A 26,087-nucleotide genomic window follows, 5' to 3' on the forward strand; every position below is an offset into this window, starting at 1 on the left:
ACTCAGTTAACAGCAGTTTACTATTTTTCTATTACTTGTATTTACCACGTGCGTGTTCAATTCTCTTTTCTGTAAGTTGCCAGCAGACTTCTCTGGGTCCTGATCTAAGCATCAGCACTCATAATCCTTCCTACATCTCATAATAACCATGTGTGGTGCGTGTTTCCAATAACTGTGTGAGACGGATAAGGACACTGAGGCATGGGGTTGTTAAGACAGCCTGTCCAAAACAGTTCCAATAATGAGCTGTCTAACATGGTCTGGAAATCCAAATGAGGGCTGCTGTCTACCCCTTACTGTGCTGCCTTCCTGCCTTAATCTGTCTGCTAATGACACATTTCCCCCAACAAGTGTTTTATAAAGAGAGGAAGCATGAGGTGGAGCAGAGATCTCATGGCAAGAGACAGAGAGTGCATGGGTGTAGATTTTTTGATCTCTCTCTCTCTGTTCTGCTAAAGCCACTGATATTCATTCATCAGTGTTACCTTGGGCACCTTATCTAGTGTTAGTCACCTCCCAAAAGCCCTACCTCAAAACATCAAAGTCAGATTGAGTTTCTATCCCTATCTCACAATGGAGATTCAAATTTCACTAACTCTGAAGACTTAACAATAAAAATAAAGCAAGGATATCTATGCAAGTCATGCAATATAATAACGTCTCTAACTTAGGAATTTGCATGATATATAAAATATTGAGAGGCTGGGAAACACAACATTAGTGTAGTGGAATCTATTCACACCACAAAGCTCACAATATTCCAGTTCACGGGTGATGGTCATTATGTTTCTTAACTGTTAATGAGAAATAAGTGCATTGTGATGTTTCATGGGGGATTGGAGCCATAATCAGACATGGAAATTTTCCCTAAAATGTCTCATTTTTCTCCATCAAGAGGTCTTCCTCCTACTTCTAAGGATACTTCTATTATACAGCAAAGAGTAGAAAACTGATCCAGTTCACTTAGCAGAGAAAAATCTTCCTACTTTGTGCAGCAATGTCCAGGTAGATACTGTTCTCCAGCCTGAATTAACCATGTATTATGTTTGACATTTCAAGTTCAGTCACCTTCACATCCAGTGGGGCAGCACATCAACAAGCACCCTGTGTTTCTGAGTCCTCTTCCTCATAATCAGTACAACGGGAAATTCACTGGCCTTAGTTGGGCAGTGGTGACTCTCCCTGTGACAAGGCTTAACCCTAGTTTAATCTAGGCACAATAGAGGACAGCAAGTGAATGTCAAAATACTTTTGCTGGACACCAAGTGGCAACACTCACCCAACAACTGCTTCAATTGTGGAGCTTCTCAAGAAGAAAAACAGAGTTAGACCTAAGTTTTACAAGATGGTGACACTTGCACACAGCAGTAGGAAATACAGAGTGCACAGTGCAGGTGTTTGAGGGAGAACATTACAGGTAGGACGGGCAAAGGAAAAGGACAAATGTCTTGCTGTGCCATCCCGCTCAGCGTGTCTCAGAAATGTCTGCCCCACTCCTTAGACCCTCACACTTCCCAGCACAAGTGTTTTGGAAGGAACTCGCTAAGGCAGCCACCACTGACACCTGGTATGTTGTTTTTTAACCCGTTGATCTTCATATAATTTATGGAGGTTTGGTGGAATTTCATTATCACTGACACCCGGTCACCCTGCGCTGGTAACATTCCTTCCCTGCAGCCAAAACTGCTCCTTAGGACCTGCTCTGCTGTTTCACCCTCACTGAAAATACAAGTGAGAAATGCTCTTCAGCACTAAGGAAAGTTTAGTATCATCTCCCAAACATTCATAAATGGGAAAATAATACCTACACTATAGTGTTTTTATGATTAAATTACATAATAATTCTGAAGTGTGTAACACAGTGCTTCACATGTATTGTGCAAAATAATATAAACTTTCTTTTCTTGATTAAAAACCCAATGTATTATTCAGGGTTTTATAGAGAAAACAGATATAACATGAGATATACAGATGTTTGAGAAATGACAAGATTGACTGAAGATTGTGAGCCACAGAGTCGAATATGAAGCATGCAGAGGGTCTCTACACAATGGAGGCTGAAGGATTCAACCCAGGTCTGGAGTTCACCTTAGTGTCTTGTGCAAGTCCTCACCAGCTGGCTGATGGGTCTGTGACAGAAGGCGGAAGCCTCTATGATGAAAGGCTGAAGAGTCTCTGCTAAAAAGTTGAAGAGTCTACACTGGAAGCCAGGAGATGAAGTCTAAACCAAAGGCAAAGACCGGTGCTTCTCCAAAGAATGGCATGCATCTGTCCTTCCTCCTTCCCTTTTATACCTCCTGGTGATGAGCCACCCTAGGGTGGGTCTTCTACATCTTGGGGTGTAGTGTTGCTAAACCTATTTATTTAAGCTTCCAAATGTCTCAAATTGACACAATCAACCAACCACTACACCCACCTTTGCTTCAGCATTCATTCTAGGGCTCTTTAATGTTTTTTCTCCTTTTCTCATAAGCTTAATCAAGGATGCTTCTAGAAAAATTAATCATTGCTAGTCTGAGGATAGCCATTCTTTCCCCTGTCTTCCTGGGGTCATTTCCAACACCTGTAGTAATACACTCGGGTTGGTGAGACTCTCCAATGGACTTTATTTTCTTTCCTGAATATAATGATACTAAATGTTTTAACTGCTTGCTATCTAATGAATTTCATATTTCTGAAGTAGCTATGTGTTTATCCTATTTATTGTTTACTGTCTTATCGATTTACATGAGCATGTGGCCTTTTTTAGAAGTAGGCATTGCTAATATTGGTTTTAACCCTGTGCACTGACTTTTATCATCTTCACAGTGATTTTTTTATGTCATAAAATGGCCTTTAACGTTTCCCTCTCACAGTACACTGCTGTGTAAAGTAGAAACAGCGTGTAACTCCTCCAGACCGGCTGGAGGAAGGAAGCTGGCAGGTACCCGGCTGCTGTGCAGCTGGAGTGACCCCAGGCAGGAGGTTCAGTGCCAGCTCTAGATCCAGATGCCTACATCTGTGGCAGTTCACCAGTTTCGGAGCTCTGGGCCTGGCACTGTACGTGGTATGGGTGCCAAGCATAGCTCTAGTCTGTCTGTCTTAATTGCTCCCTAAATGTCCACCATTCCTGTCTCCAATATTGCTCTCTTCAGGTTTGTCAGGAAAGAAAGAACACTCTGCCTGTGCAGGGCCTGAATCTCCCATGGCTGCAGGTTTGAATCCCCTGTTCTAATTTGCATTTGCTTTGGACATTTTGGGAAGTGAGATCCACACTAACATGACTTGTCTGTCCACTGGACTCTTGTAAGTTGTGTTTTCCATGATTTTTCTGGGCTGACAATTGCCTTTTATCCCTACCACAGCAGGGAAATAACAGAGAACTACACTTATGAATGAAGACAAATGGCTACTTTTTTTTCTACTTGGTCCATCTTTGTCTTGACAGCTTATTCTCTTTCTTCACCATCTATGTCCCTGTGTACACAGCTCTGGAAGGATCCTCTTATCTGAGGATAGAGAAATATTTTTCTAATTCATGGAGTTTTTCTTTTCATTAGGTGAAGTTCTTTAACAGGAAATGATACACCAAATTCTGTATTCTCTAAGACATTTTGTTCTTTTGTTTTGAACTCTTTAGCAGTTCTTAGTTCATGTAATGCCTCTGTTGTGTCACAGTAATACCCAGGGCACTGCCCAAGGCATTCTCTGAAAGTTCTTTTGTCCCATTTTATGTATGCAGTTCAGAGTCCAATAAAGTGGTATAATGACTACCAGCAGTCTTCTTAATAGATATGGGGGAAGTACACTCTGACCTGGTCTCTACCAACTTTCCTGTTGATTCTGTTAAACTAGATGAAATACCTTCAGCTTAAGTATCTGAGCAAGCAGGCAGGTTGCTGAATTTTCAGAGTCATTCTCACTTCTAACTGCATGAGGAGGGGCTGTATCTGCATTCATTTCCATGTATATTGAGAATCTATCTAGTACAAGTATCATCTGATTGGACTACACAAGGCCTACCTACAGCCACATGATCACATGTAGCACCTGTAAAGTCCGCAACACATGCCTTACTGGTAATGTCATCTACACTCTCAGCTCCATCATCTATTTCATGAGCAAAGACAGCAGTATCAGAAGGTTTATGCTTTCCACATGACTCTGCAGTGCTGTCATTCTCCTTACTCTTCTAATCATTGTTGGATCAATAATGCCACTTACACGCTTTAACTTGCTGACCATAGTCAATTGATGAGTGATGTGAGCCATCATCTCAGGAATAGAATCTATACCTTTCTGATCCAAGATGAAACCTGTACAGTTGGCTGTATCATCTACATTCTCAACTTCAAAGTTTTGGGGGCCTGGTCTAGATCCCCAATATCCCAAATTACTGTAAAGTGAAGGCCTAAATAAATGAGACAAGTAATATGATTTTAGGGCACCATGAGGATCAAAGCCCTCTGCAGAGTTCAAGACTCTGGGGGATAAGACAAGGAATGTCTCTGGGTGGCCTGTATTTATTTAGTTTTCAAACAACGAAGGGGTTAGAGTAGAAAACGCAGAAAACTGAACAGACCATGGGAGTGGTTCCAGGACTTTCCCAAGTGACAGGTTATGTTTCATTGAGGAGCACTAGCTCGGTAAATTTAGGAGAAGTATCTTAGGAGATCTCCATGCAGTGTTTCACCACAGGAGTGAAACACCTGCAGCTACAGTCTTTATTTAGTTCATTGGAGTTGGTGTCCTCAGTTGTGACCTTGCCTTGCCCTTTGAGGCCTCTCTTTTTTCTTGGGTCAGCAATGCCCTGGCCGTGCTGCAGTCTTGCACGTGTGTTCAATTTCCAGTTTCAGTGGCTCCCAATGTCAAAGCCATATGTACAAGTCTGATCAATGAAAATATCTGCACTTCCAGAAACAGAAAAGGCAGAGATGCTTCCATTGCTGAGCTTCGTTGTTCCATCTGGTGTTGGGAGCCTGCCGTATTACCCATGAGAATATAGCCACAAGATGGCGTCCGCCTACCGCCTTGCTGCTCCCCCGCCCATCGTGTGCCCAAGATGGCGCACACATCCTGCTTCCTGGTTCTTGCTCGGCTTACTGTCCCCGCCATATATGGTAATGATTGAATGCTTCCTTGTTGCCGCCCAATCGCCTGTCCCCACGTGTAATCCCATGACTGGATAACATTAGCTATATAAGCCCACGTATAGGAAGTGCCCGACGCACAACACGTAGGAAGCCGTCAAGGACGGACGTGTATTGAGGTTGTAGCCCAGTCAATAAAGGAGCCTGCAGAGACAGAGTGTTCGTGTGCCTCATTCTGCGGGACAGACGCGGCGCCGGACAATCTGGTATTCACATGCTTCCTTGTGTAAGTTAAGAATCCAAGCATTGCTCTGCTGGTGCAAACACGCTCTCAGGTTTTAATCCAGCAGTAAGACCTCTAGGAAGTCAAGGTATCAGCTGCACAACTGTGGCATCAGTTTCAGTATCGCTTTCCAAACCTTTGTCTTCAAAAATTTCCCCACTTAGTTCATGTCTACTGAAATCTCATAATTCCTTTCTCTGAAATGGTCTGCTTAGAACCTGATTAATCTCACTAATTTTTGAATGAGACTGTGAGAGAAGTATTCCTTCATATCTTGTCACATCTGTACGATGAGCCTCCAAACACTCCACTGCCTCTGTTTTAAAATATCTCTGTAAGGTTATTCTAGACGTAAGCCCAGCATTTGAGACTCTTTGCTGCTGTTCTTTGGACAATGCTTCTGTGGATAAGGTGAGACCTTAGTACAATCCTTGTCTTTATTCCTTTTATGAAAACATGTGTCTTTCCTTGATTTTGTTAAAGATTTCTTTCCTTCTCTACAATTATTCTCCCCTCAGCAGTGTTAATTCTAAGTCTCAGATCCTCAGGTTTGCTTACAAAGATCTGTTTTTGGGAAGGTAATTTTCTTTTTGTTGTTCTTTTACCGCAGATTTAGGAGGACCACAGCTTTCATTGTTATCTGTCCTACGGAGAACTGTGTTCCTATGAGCCTTAGGCACATAAAGCATCATGTGAGGCCTTCTGGCTCGACCTCTGCACCTCTCACTTCTTCCTGCATGGCGCCACCTCCATCCTGTAGCCCACGCTTGCTTGAATACAGTTGTTTCAGCTGCCAAGCACTTGGGATTACAGGTGCTCACCACCAAGTCTGGCTCACATTATCTTCTTTGAATAATAAATCTCTTATTAAGACTCTACTCTCCAACATGCAGGAAGATTGTGTCTGAAGGTAAATTTTACAAAACGTTTCCTTCTGACGAGCAGCAGCTTCATCTGGTTGAAGTCAACAGCCTCTCCTGCTGCCTCCCAAGAGCTCTATCTCTTTGCTGGCACCCCTGGGGCTCACACCAATGAGTAGTGATTCTTAATAAGAACTATTGAAGATGTGTTTCACATTGGTGGACAGATAGTTTAATTATTTCATTCTGGCCAGGTGGGGTAACACATTCCTGCCATCTTAGCATTCTGATAGGCTGAGGCAAGAGGATCACAACTTCAAAGCCCGCCTAGTGAAATTAAACATGAGCTGGCTGTGCCTAGTGTTTTTGTTTATTTTAGTGATGCTTTTCTTTAAATAAACTCGAGAATATGGACTTTTTCTTCCCTTATTGAATACATCTGCTAAAACTAGAGTAGTGAACTTGTAGAATTCTTTGTTTGTCGCTGTGACTCTCTATGGGGCATTGTTGCAGAATGCAGGCCTCTTTTATAGAAAACCTAGTGTGTGAGTGAGTGGAGGTGTTAGCTTCAAACTAAGGCATTGTGTGAAATTTAATTATTGAATATGTTAGAAAAAAATCACTGCCAGCTGCAGTTATGGAGTTATTCATAGAAATAAGAACTATAATACTTCAGTAATTTCCTTTTCCGTTTGATATGAACATCATCTGATAGCAAAAATTATGTTAATGAGAGTCATTCTTATACCTGATTTTATCTCAGACATTAAGGCACAGGATATCAGTGGAAGAATGTGACCCAAGAGTGTTTCCATCTTCTATAGGCAAAAGTGCTAACAGTGTTTTGGTAGAGTGAAGAACAATCATTTCATTTCCATGAAGTGTAGTCTTTCCATTATTTCAATCTGAACACTGTGTGTTGTCACAAGAGGTGCAAATGGATGCCAGGTTGGTGAGCGGATACCCTGGTGGATTTGTGTTGACCCAATTTAACTGTGTGGAAATGTATTTCCCACAATTTACTGTATCATTCAGGGTGAGGATTGGTCACCAGAGAAACTGTGTGAGACGTAGCTTGTTGTTGTAATGTGCAGCTGTGTTGTATCTGCAGGTTCAAGACTTAAGACACTGGGGCAGCTCACCTGTGCTGATCTGCCAGCCCCCTTTTTTAAACACTGTTTCTCAAGTGCTGAGGAACAAGCCCAGGGCTTCGTGCATAATGCTAGGCAAGCTCTCCACCACTGAGCTGTGTCCCTGGCCTCCAGGGTGCTTGGATTGTTGACTTACAACTTCCGCTTGTCCCACCACACTGCATTCAGGGTCTCTTTGTCTTGGGAGAAGTCCGCATGCTGAATAGTGGCCAATAGCTCTGCTTCACTGCAGGTCATCAGACTCTACATGGAAGAAGAAGGCATCCCCAGTTATGTTGGAGGCAGCTCTGGTTGTCAGATGTGAATAGAGCATCAGAACTTTTCCAGTAGTGCCCAACCAAGATCAAACCTATCTTCTTCCAGGGTCAATTCTTATACCTACAAATTTTCATTATTCCCTAAGAGTATATATTTGTATATTCCAATAAAAGGAATTCAGTAAGTTTATAGTATGTAACATTTACATTCATATTATTTCGTAGTCTCATAATGACTTTGACGTAAATTAGCTCCCAGATCAGGAAAGCACGTAGAGTCAAAACATACCCTGTAGTACCCCCTTCAGTACCAATACCACATTTTCTTTGCCCATTTGTCTGATAATGGGCATATGGAGGTTTCTTCAAAGATTTAAACACAGATTTAAAAAGAGAGAGCTCTTTTTTCGCTCTCTTTTTTACAACAAAATTTACACATTTTGGGTTTTATTACTCCTTAGTTCTTCTTACTTTTTTGGGGGAGAGAGAATAAAGTCAAATATGGCAAAACAAAGCTGTCAGTCAAAACCAAGGATAGACATAGCACATGATGTAAAACAGAGTACAAGGTTATCAACAATGTCTCTTGTTTCCTTAAAAAGTATTGTCTATCTAATTAGATATTATAAAGTTGAACAAAACAGTAGAAAACAAGACCAATAAAACTTAAGCATTGTAAACATTACAGGACTTCCAAAGGAGACAATAGTCAAACCAGCATGGGCATCTTAGTGAATCTTATTGCCTTCAAAGTAGTTGCCTAAACCCTCAAACCTGATACCATCATACAGAATGGAACAGAGTCTAATCAGTCAAAACAAGATCGTGGGAGTATTACAGGACTTCAAAGCAAGATAATAGGAAATCAAAAAAAGTTACTATTATATATCCTGCTATTTTTTTAAATTTTTCCCCTTAATTAAAACAAACATAAGAAATAACTAAAACATTTTTTAATGAATAAGGGAGAGATTGAGATAAAATAGGACATAACAATATAACAATACAGGTCAAAGCATGACTGTTTCAGCAACCTAGTGCTTCACCACCAAATAACCCGACTTAATAGTAGTTACCATAGTGTCTGTCTTTTTCCTTGAAATATTTGAATAAAACTTCATATACTATAGCTTCAAATATTTCCATATCAAGAAGCCCAGAATAAAGCCTTTCCAATTAATAAGTGAAAACTTTATAAGGCTTCAAGGCCACATAATGGGAATCATGATTACTACATATTTTTATATATTTGAATCATTACTTACATTAGGGAAACTATTCGGTATTCACACATGTGAGATTGATTTATTTCACTTATGAGTATGGTCTCAAGCTGCGCCCATTTATTGATAAATATCTCAATAAGATCCTTCTTTATAGCTGAATAATACTCCATTGTATAGAAGTACCACAACTTTTTTATCCATTCCTCAGCTGATGGACACTTCGGTTGTTTCCAAGATCTGGCGATTACAAATTGTGCTGCTATAAACATAGGTGCACATATATCACTGTGGTATGATGCTTTCAGTTCTTCTGGGAATATGCCTAGAAGTGGAATAGCTGGAATAAATGGGACTTTCAATCCCAGCTTTTTGAGAAATCTCCAGACTGACCTCCACAAAGGCTGCACCAGTCTACACTCCCACCAACAGTGTAGGAGAGTTCCTTTATCCCCACAGCATTTGTTGTTGTTGGTTTTCTTGATCCTGGCCATTCTTTCAGGAGTGAGATGGTATCTCAGTGTGGTTTTAATTTGCATTTCTCTAATGACTCAATGACCAGTGATGATGAACATTTTTTCATGTATTTATTTGCCATTTGCATTTCTTCATCTGAGAAGTGCATATTCATCTCAGATGCCCATTTTTGGATTGGATCTTTGAATTTTGGGGGTCTGAGTTTTTTTAATTCTTTATATGTTTTAGACAAGAGTCCCTTGTCTGAGAAAGAGTTCACTAAAATCTTTTCCCAGTTTGTGGGTTTTCTTTTCACTATACTGGAGATTTCTTTTGACATGCAGAAACTTCTTAATAAGAAGTGGCCCCAGTTATTGATTCTGGGAAGTATTTCCTGTGCGGTTTGAGTCCTGTTCATGAATTCTCTACCTACTCCTATATCTTCAAGGTTTCTACCCAATTTGTCTTCCAATAGATTTAGTGTTTCTGTTTTAATATTCAGATTTTTGACTCATTTGGATTTTAATTTAGTACATGGTGATAGACATGGGTCTAGCTTTAGTTTTCGGCAAATGGAGAGCCAGTTTTTCCAGCACCATTTATTAAAGAGACTGTCGTTCTTCCAGTGAACCTGCTTGGCTACATTATCAAAGATAAGGTGGTTGAGTGTGTTTGTAGTTGTGGTTGTATCTTCTAATCTATTCCATTGATCTTCGGCTCTGTTTTGATTCCAATACCATGCTGATTTTACTACTGTTGCTTTGTAGTATAACTTCAAGTCAGGGATTGTGATGCCTCCTGCTTTGTCTTTGCTGCTTAGAATTGCCTTTACTATTCTAGGTCTCTTTTGGTTCCAGATGAAATTTAGGAGTGATTTCTCTAGATCTATAAGGTATGTTGATGGTATTTTTATTTGGATTGCATTGAATCTGTATAACAGTTTTGGGAGAATGGCCATTTTCACAATGTTTGTTCTTCCTATCCATGAGCAAGGGATGGCTTTCCATTTTCTGAGATCATCTTCAATTTCTTTTTTCAGTGTATTGTAATTTTCACTGTATAAGTCTTTCATGTCTTTCGTAAGAGTAATTCCTAAATATTTCATTTTTTTGCTTGCTAATGTGAAGATTTTAGTTTCTCTTATTTCCCTCTCTGTGATTTTGTTATTCGTGTATAGGAATGCTATCGATTTCTGAGTATTGATTTTGTATCCAGCCACATTAGTGAATTTATTCATTGTATCTAGGAGTCTTTCAATGGCGTTTAGGGGGTTTTCTATGTAGAGTATCATGTCATCTGCAAACAATGATAATTTAACTTCTTCTTTTCCTATCTTTACAACTTTTATTTCTCTCTCTTGCCTAATTGCTCTGGCTAGTACTTCCAGTACTATATTAAATAGGAGTGGTGATAAAGGACATCCTTGTCTTGTGCCTGATTTTAAAGTAAAGGCTTTCAATTTTTGGCCATTTAGTATGATGCTGACTGTTGGTTTGTCGTAAATGGCCTTTATTATATTGAGGTAAAGACCATTTATTCCAATTTTCTGTAAAGTTCTTATCATGAATAAATGTTGGACCTTATCGAAGGCTTTTTCTGCATCTATAGAAATGATCATGTGATTCTTATTTTTGGCTTTATTGATATGGTGGATTACATTTATTGATTTATGTATGTTGAACCATCCTTGCATTCCTGGGATGAATCCCACTTGGTCATGGTGTATAATCTTCTTGATGATTTGCTGCATCCTATTTGCCAATATTTTATTGATGATTTTTGCATCTGTGTTCATTAGGGAGATCGGTCTATAGTTCTCTTTTTTAGTTGGGTCTTTCTCAGGTTTTGGTACTAGAGTAATATTTGCTTCCAGGAATGACTTAGGAAGGATTGCTTCCCTTTCAATTTCATTGAATAGTTTGAGGAGTGTCGTCATTAGGTCTTCTTTGTATTTCTTGTAGAATTCTGCAGTGAATCCATCTGGGCCTGGGCTCTTCATTGTAGGTAAGGACTTAATTACATTTTCAATTTCATTAACAGAGGTTGGGTTATTCAACAGTTTTACATCCTCTTGATCTAGCTTTGGTACTTCATATGTTTCTAAGGATCTGTCCATTTCTTCTGTGTTATCATACTTTTGAGAGTAGAGGTTTTCGAAATAGGTGTTGATGATCTTCTGTATTTCTATTGGGTCTGTAGTGATTTCTCTTTTTTCATTTCTTATTGCATGAATTTGAGCTTTTTCTTCCCTTTTTTAAATAAGGTTGGCTAGGGGCTTATCGATTTTATTTATTCTTTCAAAGAACCAACTCTTTGATTCGTTGATTCTTTGGATTGTTTTCTTAGTCTCTATTGCATTGATTTCTGCTCTGATTTTTATAATTTCCTCTCTTCTTTTGGCTTTGGGCTTGACTTGCTCTTCTTTTTCTAGCTGTTTGAGGTGTAGCATCAAGTTATTTGTTTGTATTTGTTCTGTTTTCCTGATGTGGGAACTCAGTGCAATAAATTTTCCTTTCAGGACAGCTTTCATTGCATCCCACAAATTCCGGTAAGTTGTATCTGCATTTTCATTTTCTTTTAGGTATTGTTTAATTTCTTCTGCGACCAACTGATTACTCAAGAGTGTGTTATTCAGTTTCCATGTGTTTGCTGAATTTTTGCAGTATCTTTTATCACTAATTTCTAATTTCAGAGCGCTATGATCCGATAACATGCAAGGGATGATTTCAACTCTTTTGCATTTGTTTAAATATATTCTGTGAGCTAATATATGGTCTATTTTAGAGAATGATCCATGTACTGCAGAGAAGAATGTGTATTCTGATGTTGTTGGGTGGAACATTCTGTATATGTCTATCAAATCCATTTGTTTGCAGGTGTGATTCAGTTCTGTTATTTCTTTGCTCATTTTCTGTCTGGTTGATCTGTCCCTTGATGTCAGTGGTGTATTAAGGTCTCCTGTTACAATTGTGTTACTGATAATTTGAGTTTTCATTTCTGTTAATAATTGTTTTATATAACTGGGTGCTCTGGAGTTTGGTGCGTATATATTTAAGATAGTTATCTCTTCCTCTTGGAGTTTTCCCCTTATGAGTATGTAGTGACCTTCTTTGTCCTTTACGGTCATTGTTGGTTTAAAGTTCAAGTTGTCTGCAAACAGAATGGCTACTCCTGCCTTTTCTTGTATTCCTGCTGCATGAAGTATTGTTTTCCATCCTTTGACTTTCAGTCTGTGAGTATCCTTCTGGGTTAGATGGGTTTCCTGTAAACAGCATATGGTTGGATTTTGTTTCTTGATCCATTCTGCTAGTCTGTTTCTTTTCATTGGTGCATTCAGACCATTTACATTAATGGTTATTACTGTTAAATGCTGGTTTATTGTTGACATGTTATCTCTCTGCTGTTGCATCTGTATCTTTCTGTTCAGTTTAATTATCTGCTTTGCTTAGTGGTTTTTTTCCTTTGTATATCTAAACTGTCTTTCAATATTTTTTGCAGGGTTGGTTTGGTGTTCATGAAGTTCTTCAGCTGTTCTTTGTCATGGAAGTATAGTCAATTTTGAATGATAGTTTTGTAGGATACATCAGTCTAAGTTGGAAATCATTTTGCTTTAGGATCTGAAATACTTCACTCCATGCTCTTCTTGACTTTATTGTTTGTGCTGAGAAGTCTGCTGTGATTCTGATAGGGTTTTCTTTATAAGTGATCTGTCTTTTCTCTCTGACAGCTTTTAATAATCTATTCTTGTGTTGGATTTCTGGGATGGTGATTATTATATGTCTGGGTGTAGTTTTATTTTGGTTATGACTATTTGGAGTTCTATATGCTTCACTGATCCTGATGTTGGTTTCTAATCTCTTGCTTGGGAAATTTTCAACTATTACTTCTCTAAATATCCTCTTGTCATCCTTTATGTTGTCTCCTTCTTTTTCATTAATCCCTATCATTCTTATGTTATTTTTCTTTGCATTGTCTTGAGTTGTTGAATTGTTGTTTCCTGATTCCTTGTTATTTTTAAAAGATCTTTCCTTTCCTGTTCACTAACTGCAATCCTGTCTTCAAGGTCTGAAATTCTATCTTCACTTTCATTAAGGCGGTTTTTACAACTTTCAGTGGAATTTTTTTTTATTTCCTGTATATCTCTGTGCATCTGCATTATGTATTCTGTTTGTTTTTTATATTGCTCATCTAGGGATTCTATCTTATTTTAGTTCCTCCAATTTTTTATCTGTGTTTTCTTTAGATATATTCAGAATCTCTTTCATTTGTTTTATCATTTCTTCTTTTACCTGGGAGATTATTTCAATTTTGAATTTCTTTAGAGCTTCCTGGATTTGCTTGTTAATTTCAGTAACTATTGTGTCCAATATTTTAGGTGAATGGCATATATTTTCTTCTATATACATTGCTCCTAGGGTTTCTTGAAATGGGCTGGAGGTTTGAGGTTGTAATTTGGTCTTTCGTTTTGTCATTTTCCTATATTTCTGTGTTTCAAGTGTTATTTGAAAGCTTCCTCAGGATCTGTTGGAAATCCCCTTCTATGTTTGCAGCTACTGAGACTCTGGCACCACTTACCCCAAGCCACTGGGCCTGCAGAACCAATGGTGCTCCTCTGCCTGTTCACAACTCTGCAGTTCCAGATAAGTTGGGCCTCAGGGACACTGTGCGCCCACCTGCCCGTTGGAAGCTCCACAGCTCTCCTATAGCAGCCGGGATGTGGAGGCGGATGTAGACACCTCAAACCCACATCTCCACTTCACTGGACCCGGAAGCCTGGAGGGACTCGAACAGTCTGGGCTTTGGGCAGAGTGTGCTGAGCACTCACCACAGGCTGCAGGGCCTCTGGAACCTGTGATGCTCCACTGCCTGCTGAGACATCCACAGTCCTCCAGACACATGGGGAGGCTGATGCAGGTGCCCCAGATCCACCCAAACCCTCCTCTGCACACTGATGGCTAGGTGTGGGAGTCCCAAACAGGCTGGGCTCCAGGGATAGCCTGGGCCTGCCCACCCGTTGGAAGCTCAGCAGTTCTTCAAGTGCAGCCGGGATGGGGAGGCGGATGTAGAGGACTCAAACCCACTTCTCCACTTCACTGCACCCGGAAGCCTGGAGGGTCCTGAACAGTCTGGGATTTGGGCAGAGTGCGCTGAGCACTCACCACAGGCCACGGTGCCTCTGGAACCTATGATCCTTCCCTGCTTGCTGAGATATCCACAGTCCTCCAGACATACGGGGAGGCTGATGCAGGTGCCCCAGATCCACCCAGCCCCTCCTCTGCACACTGATGGCTAGGTGCGGGAGTCCCTGATTCCCTATTTGACAATATTTTATTGAGGATTTTTGCATCTGTGTTCATTAGGGAGATTGGTCTGTAGTTCTCTTTTTTAGTTGGGTCCTTCAGGTTTTGGTACTAGAGTAATTCCTTCTAGGAATGATTTAGGAAGGATCGCTTCCCTTTCAATTTCATTGAAGAGTTTGAGGAGTGTTGGCATTAAGTCTTCTTTGTATTTCTTGTAGAATTCTGCAGTGAATCCGTCTGGGCCTGGGCTCCCCTTTGTATGTAAGGATTTAATTGTATTTTTGATTTCATTAATAAAATTTGGGTTATTCAGCAGTTTTACATCTTCATGATCTAGGCTTTCATACTTTGTATGCTTCTAGGAATCTCTCTATTTTCTCTGTGTTATCAAACCTTTGAGAACAGAGGTTTTTGAAATAGGTATTGATGATTTTCTGTATTTCTATTAGGTCTGTAGTGATTTCTGCTCTTTCATTCCTTATTGCATGAATTTGAGCTTTTTCTTCCCTTTTTAAAATAAGGTTGGCCAGGGGCTTGTCAATTTTATTTATTCTTTCAAAGAACCAACTCTGATTCATTGATTTTTTTGGGTTTTTTTAGTCTCTATTGCATTGATTTCTGCTCTGATTTTTATAATTTCTTCTCTTCTTTTGGCTTTGGGCTTGACTTGCTCTTGTTTTTCTAGATGTTTCAGGTATAACATCAGGTTATTTATTTGTATTCGTTCTGTTTTCCTGATGTGTGAACTCAGTGCAATAAATTTTCCTCTGAGGACAGCTTTCATTGCATTCCACAGATTCTGCTAAGTTGTTTTTGTGTTTTCATTTTCTGGTAGGTATTGTTTAATTTCTTCTTTAATTTCCTCTGTGACCCCCTGATTACTCAAGAGTGTGTTATTCTGTTTCCATGTGTTTGTGGGAATTTTGCAGTATCTTTTATCAGTGATTTCTAATTTCATAGTGCTATGATCTGATAGCATGCAAGGGGTAATTTCAACCCTTTTGCATTTATTTAGATATGTTTTGTGAATTAATATATGGTCTATTTTAGAGAATGACCCAGGCACTGCTGAGAAGAATGTGTATTCTGTTGTTTTGGGGTGGAATACTCTTTATATGTCTATTAAATCCATTTGTTCATATGTGTTACTGTTAATTTGGTTTTCATTTCTGATAGTACTTGTTTTATATAACTGGATGCTCTGGTATTTGGTGCATATATATTTAAGATAGTTATCTATTCCTCTTGGAATTTTCCCCTAACCAGTATGTAGTGACCTTCTTTATCCCTTCTGATCATTATTTGCTTGAAGTTCTCATTGTCTGCAAGCAGAATAGCCACCCCCACTTTTTTTTTGAGTTCCTGTTACATGAAGTATTGTTTTCCATCCTTTGACTTTCAGTCGGTGAGTATACTTTTGTGTTAGATGGGTTTCTTGTAGAGAACATATGGTTGGATTTTGTTTCTTGATCCATTCTGCCAGTCTGTTTCTTTTAATTGGCGCATTGAGACCATTTACAGTAATGCTTATAACTGTTATATGTTGGTCAATTGTTTACATGCTATCTTTCTGCTGCTGCATCTTTGTCTTTTGGTTCTGTTTAATTGTCTCTTTGTTTAGTGGTTTATTCCTATATCAATCTAGGCTGTCTTTCAATATTCTTTGCATGGTTGGCTTGGTTATCATGTAGTTTTTGAGCTGTTCTTTGTCATGGAAGTATCTTATTTCTCCCTACATTTTGAAGGACAGTGTTTCAGGGTACATCAGTCTAGGTTGGAAATCATTTTCCTTTAGGATCTGAAATACTTCACTCCATGTTCTTCTTGACTTTATTGTTTGTGCTGAGAAGTCTGCTGTGATTCTGATAGGTTTTCCTTTATAGGTGATCTGTCTTTTCTCTCTGACAGTTTTTAATAATCTATTCTTTTATTTGATTTCTGGGATGGTGATTATTATGTGTCTGGGTGTAGTTTTATTTTGGTTATGGCTATTTGGAGCTCTATATGCTTCATTGATCTTGATATTGATTTCCAATCTCATGTTTGGGAAATTTTCAGCTATTACTCCTCTAACTATCTTCTTGACATCCTTTATGTTGTCCCCTTCTTTTTCATTTATCCCTATCGACCTTATGTTGTTCCTCTTTGCATCAACTTGCAGGTGTTGAATTGTTATTTCTTGATTTCTTGTGATTTTTAAAAGGTCTTTCCTTTCCTGTTCACTGGCTGCAGTCTTGTCTTCGAGGTGTGAAATTCTATCTTCACATTCGTTGAGGCCGTTTTTATAACTTTCGATGGAGTTTTTGATTTCCTATATATCTCTTTGCATCTGTTTTATATATTCTGTTTATTTCTTATAATGTTCATCTGAGGATTCTATCTTTTTGTTTTGTTCCTCCAATTTTTTAACTGTGTCTTATTTAGATGTGTTCAGCATCTCCTTCATTTCTGTTTTCATTTCTTCTTTTACCTGAGTGATTATTTCTAGTTTGAATTCCTTTCAGGCTTCCCAGAGTTGCCTCTTTATTTCAATTATTATTATTTCAGGTATTTCAGGTATGTGGCATATATTTTATTCTATGCACATAGCTCCTTGGCTTTCTTGGGATGGGCTGGATGTTTGAGATTGCATTTTGGTCTTTCGTTTTGTCATTTTCTTATATTTTCAAGCTTCAAGTGTTGTTCCAAGTTAGGGAGAGAGGTCAGCCAGGCTGGGAAGGGTTCTGTGGCTTGGCAGGACTCACTGTTCCCAGCAGGAACCTGCAGTCTGTCCCCCAGGCAAGGGAGAGAGTTCCAACAGGCTGGGAAGGGATTCCCTGCCCCTGCTAACTCACTGATTCCAACAGGAAGATTTGGCCTGGCCCCCAGGCAAGGAAGAGAGTTCCGCCGTGCTGGAATGGGGTTCCCTGCCTCTGCTGGACTTACTTGTCCCAACTGGAAATGGAGGCCTAGCCCTCAGGCAAGGAAGAGAGCTCCAGCAGGCTGGAATGGGATTCCCTGCCTCCGATGGACTTACTGATCCCGACAGGAAGATTTGGCCTGGCCCCCAGGCGAGGAAGAGAGTTCCGCCAGCCTGGGATGGGGTTCCGCACCTCTGCTGGATTTACTCATCCCATGCACTGTTTCAATAGAGATTAAAATTCCATTTCCAGTAAAGACTTAAGTCTGAGCTCCTTTTAAATCTCCTCTCCCCTCCCCATTCTTTTTAGGTTAAGTCTCGATTTCCTGTGAAAGCCTTAAGAGTCAGTTTCTTGTATTCCCCCCACCCCCTTCAGCCTATCTGTAATAAATTGTGCTGTTACTTAAGAGACCTGTAACTGCAAGGAATTTACAAGAGATACCAAGAAGCCCAGATGTTATCAAACTGTGTCAAAGTTCGCAACATTCCTGGGGTTTTCGGTTTTAAAAGCCCAACTCTTTAGCTGTAAGGTGCAGTCTTCCATATTGGCTCCTGGAGGCTGGGTCACCAGGCCTGGCCTAAAATAAAGCCTTTGATCCCTCAATTTTAATTTCTTGCTTCCTTGGATTTTATTCTGGGGTCTGAGCTATCATATGTGTTTTTCTCATGACATAGGGACAGTCCTAGCTTAGTCCATGACTGCATGTAAAAGTTTCAAACACTCAATAACACCACTAATATAGTTCACCAAAGTGATGTAATTCCTATGTGAATAAAATTTAACACTCATTTTGAAGCAGAATTACAACAATTCAAGGTTGTATGCTTCTTTATGGGGAGACATCAAATGTCTTTCTGTGGGGAAATGATGATTATTGACATTATGCCTATTTTTTTACAATAAAATCAATGATAAGCATTTCAGTCTAAATTTCTACATGTGAGTCATAGTATATCACATGGTGTACTCCAGTTTTCTGTGCCCTGGGATGACTCACAACTGTCTCTACTCAAGAAGCTTTAATTAAACAAAGTGTGGCACAAATTGAAGGCATTTAGTCTCAGTCCCTGTCACTCGGATTAATCAGAATGGATGGTGAGGTAGTATAGCTGTCATGAGACAAATTTCTACATCACAATATGGGGTCAAGATTGGGTAAGAGTAAAGACAGTGTGTATGAGTCCTTTAACTACTCTGTGTCTTCCCAAATGTGTTTAATATAAGCTGTGATCTCACACACTGAGTGTTTTCTTAGTGCTATGTTCACAGCAAACAACCATTAAAGTTGAGGCAGTTTTTCCTCTGAGACAAAGAGCAAGTCTGCTTACCATTTGCTGTTAAGGAGGGGAGTTCCCAAGCTCAGACTTTCTCCTCTGAGGCACACATAACCTTAGGCACAGCATCCATATTCACCCCCTGTGTGCCCTTGATAGACATCCGATATGGAGACCTTGAAAGGATACACCAGTGTTTACGCTGTTTGCTGTGCTAGTGCCAGTATATTCCTTTCCCCGGGCCTGGAAGCTGTGTCTTTATTGACAGCATTACTGCAGCAGTCAAGTTAGCTCAGAAAAAGGTAAAATTCAAGTCCTAATAGGCCCTTTTTTACCTTTAAATTACTTTTGAGAAAAATAATTTTTCCAAAAATGCATTTTTTGAAGGATATAATATGTAGCCATTTGTGGGATTTGCACATCACAGTCTGGTAAAACATATGAGCAATGTTCTGACATAGTTTTATGCAATAAAAACTACTAAAATATCAGTGCCATAGATGTAGATGACTACTAATCTTATGAAGAACCACATAGCCACAAAACAGGTATTGAAGTTGGACTATTATTAACCAATTCATGTGAGCATATCCTTTTAACACCTAATCTCTTATAAAATGACTACAAAGGTTAGTTATCTGAATTCATTTGTTGGGGAAATTTTCCCCTGTATTTTGAAATAAAATTTTAACTCTGTGACTTGAGAATTTATTTTTTATTTTCCCATACCTTTTAGTTGTGGCTTTTTGCTCTGTAACATTTTCTATGGGTTCAGTCACCTTAGAGCACACTGGCTCAGGTCTTCTGATGAGATGATCTTCATTGGGGGAGGAAAGGATGAGAGCATGAGTGGAGTTAATTTTCGGCATAGTGCCCTGAGTGCAGAAAGGCCAGGGCCTGAGTGTCGGGCAAAGGGCCAGGGAGGACTGAGCTGCACCCCATCATGCAGCAGAACTCACACACTAAGCAGGAGTCACTGAGATGAGAAATAGAGAAATGAAAGGACAAAGGTGAGAAGGACTCAGCCACACTCACTCACTCACTCACTCCCTGATTCATTCCTTCCGTGGGTGTCTGTGAGCTGACTGCAGTGAACTGGGCATCATCTAGACACCAGGGATAAAGCTGGGGACTGAACAGTTTCCCTGGCCTCATAAAACCTGTAATCTAACTAGATAAATAATCACTCAAAATACTGGCACACAAATCAACAACATAGCTGCTTGTTTTTGTTCTTATCCTATGGAAATAAATAGTTTTGGACAGGAAGATCTGCAGAAGCAAGAGGATTTCTCTAAGTAGTGGTGTTTGCAATGAGACTTGAAGGGGAGAATAAGTCAGGCTGACCAAGATTTGAGGGAATAATACTTCAGGAAGATAACAGAGTAAGGATAAATGTGGGAATGGACATGGCCAATTCAGTGAAATGAGGGAGACTAAGATTGTTGGGTCACCCAGAGATGGGAAAGGAGAATTAAGAGCTGAGATTGAAGGGTCAATCAAGGTAAAAATTCTGTACACTTTGTATCTCACAGCTCAAAGATTGTATTTCATTATAGGAATAATAGAAACTCCTGAAGCACTGCAGACATGGGTAGATTGGATCAAACTTCTAACAAGCACTGTAACAACTGACAGATGAATGACTATCTAGCTGTTAAGTGACAAATCCTACTGGGGGGCTTGTGAGCACACAGGGGATGTGGGGAGTCCAAAATGGTGCACAGGCAAAGTGACCACTCTTGCTAGTTATGAGGAGTGCTGATGTGTTTAGTTGATGCCCGGAGAGGGAAAGGCCAGTAAGATGGTAACTTGGGTCAGAACAACACATTTCTACGTTTTTGTTTTTTATGTATCTTACTGTAGGAAAGCATGCTGATCCTATGTGACGGACTTTGATGTTTTCTCATCATGTCTTGTTTTTTAAGACCAAAATGCATAATCTCATTGCAAATAAAAAGTAAAATTAAAATGCTGTGAAAACTTTCATGCAAAATAGTAACTACTTTAAAATATTAATGTACAAAATGATTAAGTAGTGATAAATTAGCATCATTGTTGTGCCACTGTTGACATCACCTTTTGATGAAAAAATCTTTAAGGAATCAGTCATTCAGTGTCATGGATTTTGTCATATTTGAACATTTTTTCCAACAAAACTATAACTTAATGATGTTCATTAAAAATATTTCTGCAATTTTGAGGCTATTCAAGGGTAACTAGTGAATTCAAGACCACTCTGGGCTATATAGTGACACCATATCTCAAAAGATAAGAAACTCACTAAGAAATAGAAACAAATATCAAGAAGTTAGAATTTTTTAAAAAAAATCTATGTAAATTTATAGAGCAACCATTTGAAATTATACTCTTGATCTGGGTGTGATGGTGCACTCCTGTAATCCCAGCACACAGGAGGCTGAGGTAGGAGGATTACTGCAAGTTTGAGGCCAGCCTGGGCTACAAAGTGAGCCCAAGTCCAGCCTGAACTGCATAGCAAGAGCCTGTCTCAAAAAAAAAAAAATAATAATAAAAAAAGAAGAAAAAATTATTCTCTCAATACCTTTTGCTGTCATGGAAATTCATAAATATAATGTGGAGAAAGACAACCATGCTAAGAAATACTGTATGTAATGACCCCCTTTAATAAAAAATACAGCCAAACATGTATGCTTCCAGCATTTTAAATGATATAAGCTGCCACTTCTAGGTCTTATAAATGTAGGAGTCTTTTATTGTTATCTGAGTCCTCCTATCTTCTAAGTCACCCAAAATAACACATTTAACTAAGAAATTCATTTAGTGTAATTTACAATGCAAACTCCCTTCTTCTGATTCTGATTTCTGCTATGGACATTTTGGGGAAAATCACACAGGAGTAAGCAGCCATGTGTTCTGCTCCTAGTTCTCATTTCTCTAAGTCCCTGACTTAGTCACACCTGCCTGTGTGTATTAATTAGTCCATCAATTAAACCACAGAGAAGAACTGGATCAGCTTTTTTTAACTCAAAATTGAGGCAGGAGGTCCTGTCAAGCAATGCAGGGAGGAGTTTCTTCCAGGAAGAATCTAAGTATAGTGGTATTTTATTTTATTTTAATTATTTTTTAAGAGCTGAATATATTTATTGAGAGAAGAAAGTTTTTGTCTGAGAGACAAAAGGGGTCCCAAATGAGTGTTTTAATTTGTATTAAGAAAATATATGACCAGCATATCAAGTATATAGCTTCATAAATAATATAATTTTAAAAAGAACCATGTTTATTTAACTATTAATACAAGTTATTTAGTATTAAATTAAATAAATACAGTGATACCTTTGTTGTCAGTTGTCAACTTATTCCAAATTAGTGTTCAAACACCAAAAGTTTTGCCTTAAGAAATCATGGAAACCAAATAATTGGTTCTGAGGTCCAAATTTTCACTTACAAATTCATTTTTCTAGGACTTGAACAAATTTCACATTGATTTCTTTCTCTAACACTATTATTGTCCTCAACAGTTTTTCTCTTATCTTTACTGCTGGTATCGGTAACATTGTTTAGAGCCATGGTTACAATAAATTATGCAAATAATGTCCAAAAAGAGCACAGTGAAGACTGTTTTAAGCTCCTAACACACACATTACGTGTTGTCTGGCCTGGAGAGGAGCTCAGGAGGAAGCTTCACCCCTCACGTCCGCAGTGAGATGCCATGACTGATTCCTGGCGGTTACAGGTTTCTTCAGGCTGGAGTTTTGGTTCAAGCAAAGTTGTGAACACTGAGCAGATTCTGGGGTGACTTTTCTATTTGAGTAGAGGAAAGTTAGAGCTCGGAATGATTTGACAACTGAGCTGTCACTGTAATGGTGTAAGGAGATACAGTTTAACAGTACTATGGACCTCATGGTAAAGTTCTGGTGAAGAGCTGGGTTTATGAAAGTTTGTTTCCTGGTGGTGAAGAGCTGGGTTTATGAAAGTTTCTTTCCTGGACTTGGAACCTGAGCCAAGAGGGGTCTTCATCTCAGAGAAAGGAACAAGGAATGGACAGATATGTGGGAAAGCCGGCACAGGATCATCATGGTCAGCTCCAGGGAATCAAACAATAACTCAAACTTAATTCCATTTGAGTTCAATTCATCACACGTGGGACATGGTATCCTTTCTACCTGTTCAGGGGCAGAGATTTTAAGGCAAACCACCTCTAGATATAAAGCACAAAGCCTTCTGTCTTTCTCTTCTTGCAGTCAGGCCTGTGCTGTGGTCAAGTTGCAGGTGGGGGTGAGGCTGCTGATGCTGGGGACAGCAGGACGGGAAGCACAGAAGCAGATGACTGGACCTGTGACACAACTTCTTCCCCAGATCTTTTCACAGTCGTGTGTGCCTTCTCTTTCTGACTGGGAAGAGTGAAGGTCAAAGACACCAGTGCTTTCCCAGGAGACTGTGGGAATGGAGGAAGTCAGGGGCTATTCTGCCCTGAGAAGCCCGGTTATGAGCAGCCTACATTCTCTGCTGGACACTCGAAGAAAAAGGGCTCTGCTCCCCCACATGCAGGCTGCTACCCCTTGTTTAAACACACAAGCGCATACAGAGGAGATTCACTAAGCTTACTATTTTTGAAGGATATTCACTCTTCACAGTCTCCACAATTGGGAACAGGACCAAAAAACATCTTTCTATAACTTCAAGACCAATGGAAATTTACTAAATCCAAAACCAACAACTCACAGCACAGCATCCAGGAAAAAGTCATGAATGAAATGTCCAAGAGCTGCTCCATCTGTCAGACCCACTGAAGACTCCAGTTCTCAATGGCTCATGCCCCTGACTGCACATTTGCAGTTCTGCCACTGCAGAGAGCTGAGCGTCTCCTCTATGCACCAGAAACCGGATTTCTCCAGCTGTGCTCAGGTCATTCAGATACCCCAGATTTCTGCAGAATAACCAGTAAATGGCCACATCAGGACCAGGCATGGATGTGCCAGACCTAAAATACTGTGTGTGCCCTAGATTAATCTTTTTCTTTTATAGGAATTATAGAGTAGATACCATTCATTAGAATCATCCCTCTGAGAAAGCTCTTTCCTTCCCTTTCCCTTTTTTTATTTCTTTCCCTTTATTTATTTATTTTTTTATTTTAAAGATCGTAAAATTAAACAGAACACAACAGACCATAAGGAAAAAATTTCAGAAACATGGATTTCAAAGTAAGAACACTGGAGATTTCACTGTCTATCACATTGCCTCTTGTTTTTTTCCAAACAGATGTTCACATCTTCACACACAGTGAATACATACTAATCAGAACAGGATGATGAAGGCTTTTTAGGTCTTCAAGAGCAGACATTAGAGAAGTCAACAATGGCTGCCATAATGTCTCTCAATCTCTTCGAAATAACTGTCCATATCTTTATGTTTGCTGAAATTAAACATAAGTGACTAGACTAATATCACTCTGAACAGTTAATAATAGTATTGCTAGATTTTATATCATACTGCTACAGAATTAGCACTGGATATCTTAGTGTCTCTTATTCAGAGTGTCTATTCATTACATTGTGCATTATATAATCTCTTCCCATAAACTGTTTAGAAATTCTACACATGTGAGAATGTCTCCATGTGTACCTATCTTTTCTGTATTATAGGGAAAAACAGATCAAAACAAGACAAAAAAATTCCTAGAAAATCATGAAATGAAAAAGGACATATAAAACCACAATATTAGATAATCTACTGCAGTTACTATGCTGTCTCCTGTTATTTTCAATAGAATTATCTACATCATCAGACATAATATAATTGAACATAGAATTACATAGCATTTTTAATAAAAACACAACATTAGAGATATTGTAGGACTTCAAAAGCAGTTAATAATCAAACTGGAATGGGTATCTTATTACATCTTGTCATCTTCAGAGTAGTTGCCTCTACTCTTAGACTTGATACTATCAAGCATACCAAATTCAAATAAAATCATTCAAGGCACAACAGCAGTCTAGCAAACCAGCTTCAGATAAGATCAGTCGTAGTAAGGCAATGTAAGTAATACAGGACTTTGGTTTAAGTTAAAAGGGAATTAAGGATATTTACCATAGGACATCCTGCTATTTTTGGGATAGCTGTCTGCGTCGTCAAATCTAGTATGAGTAGACAGACTGGAACAAAATAAAATCAAACTAAACAGATTGATAAGACTAATATGGCTTTTAAATCCTGATACACTATTAACAATATCATCTGCCTTCCTTTTTTAGACAATTCCTTTCCCTTTCAGGATGCTTTGTATATTTTGGGTCACACTAACTCCTTTAGTCTTTCAGATTAGGGGGCAACCCATCATCTAAGTTGTGCTGAACATTTTTACCCCTGAGCTTGATCTTGAGCTGTATTCCTTTACTTACTAAAGCCACAAGGTTTTCCTTTCTTATAGCTGAGTTTTCCTTTCTTATATCTGCAGCTGCTGGGCGAGTTGTCCCTATTTCTTTCTGTTTCCCTGTCACATAGAGCATCATTTTCTCATCTGTGACTTTCAGTTTATTAACCCTCTTTCAGGTTGAGTATATTTCCTGTTCAGAGCATCTCAGTGGATCCTATCTCCTGATCTATTCTGCCTGTGTTTCTTTTAGTTAGTGTACCAAGGTTATCTATATTAGTGATTATAGCCCACCTTCTCATCTCATCTCTGCTACTCTGTTTTTTTTGCTATTATTTGTCCACTTTTCTCCTTCATTCCACTGTCTGCCACATTCATTGAGGCCTCTCTGCTACTGTTACTGGAATCCTGGTATTTTTTTCTATCTCTCTAAAATGTCCTTCCATATTTTATGTAGGGTTGGATTGGCGGCCACGAACTCCCACAGTTCCTCCTTGTCTTGGAAGCATCTTGTTTCTCCTCTAATTTTGAGAGAGAGAGTTTTTAAGGGTATATCAATCTGGGTTGGAGATTATTTTCTTTCAGGATTTGGACTACTTCACTCCAAGCTCTTCTTGATTTGATAGTTTGTGTTGAGAAGTCTATCATTATTTTGATGAATTTTCCTTTTTAAGAAATCTGCTTCTTTTCTCTGACCACTTTTAATATTCTGTTTTTGTGGTAAATTTCTGGGATATTGATTATTATATGTCTGGATGTAGATCTGTTTTGGTTGTAGTTCGTTGGAGTTCTGTATGCCTCATTTGGATATCATTTTTATTTCCTATGCTTGGGAAACTTTCCTTAATTATGTCTGTGAATAGCCTTTGTAATTCATTTGTGGTTACTGCTGCTTCTTCACTCACATTTTTATTCTTAAGTTAAGACTCTTGTCTTAAGACTCTTGTCATCTTCTAGCC

The 26,087-nt window shown here is 39.0% G+C and overlaps 1 pseudogene; it reads right to left on the reverse strand.

Annotated features, from left to right (window-relative positions):
* Nucleotides 1-3,515: 3,515 nt before the first annotated feature.
* Nucleotides 3,516-19,642, reverse strand: LOC111758129 (coiled-coil domain-containing protein R3HCC1L-like; annotated as a pseudogene).
* Between the last annotated feature and the right edge of the window lie 6,445 nt (nt 19,643-26,087).

The sequence above is a fragment of the Cavia porcellus genome, unplaced genomic scaffold (genome assembly GCF_034190915.1).
Source record: "Cavia porcellus strain 051 isolate PalLab524CR breed Dunkin Hartley unplaced genomic scaffold, mCavPor4.1 scaffold_26, whole genome shotgun sequence".
Lineage (NCBI taxonomy): Eukaryota > Metazoa > Chordata > Mammalia > Rodentia > Caviidae > Cavia > Cavia porcellus.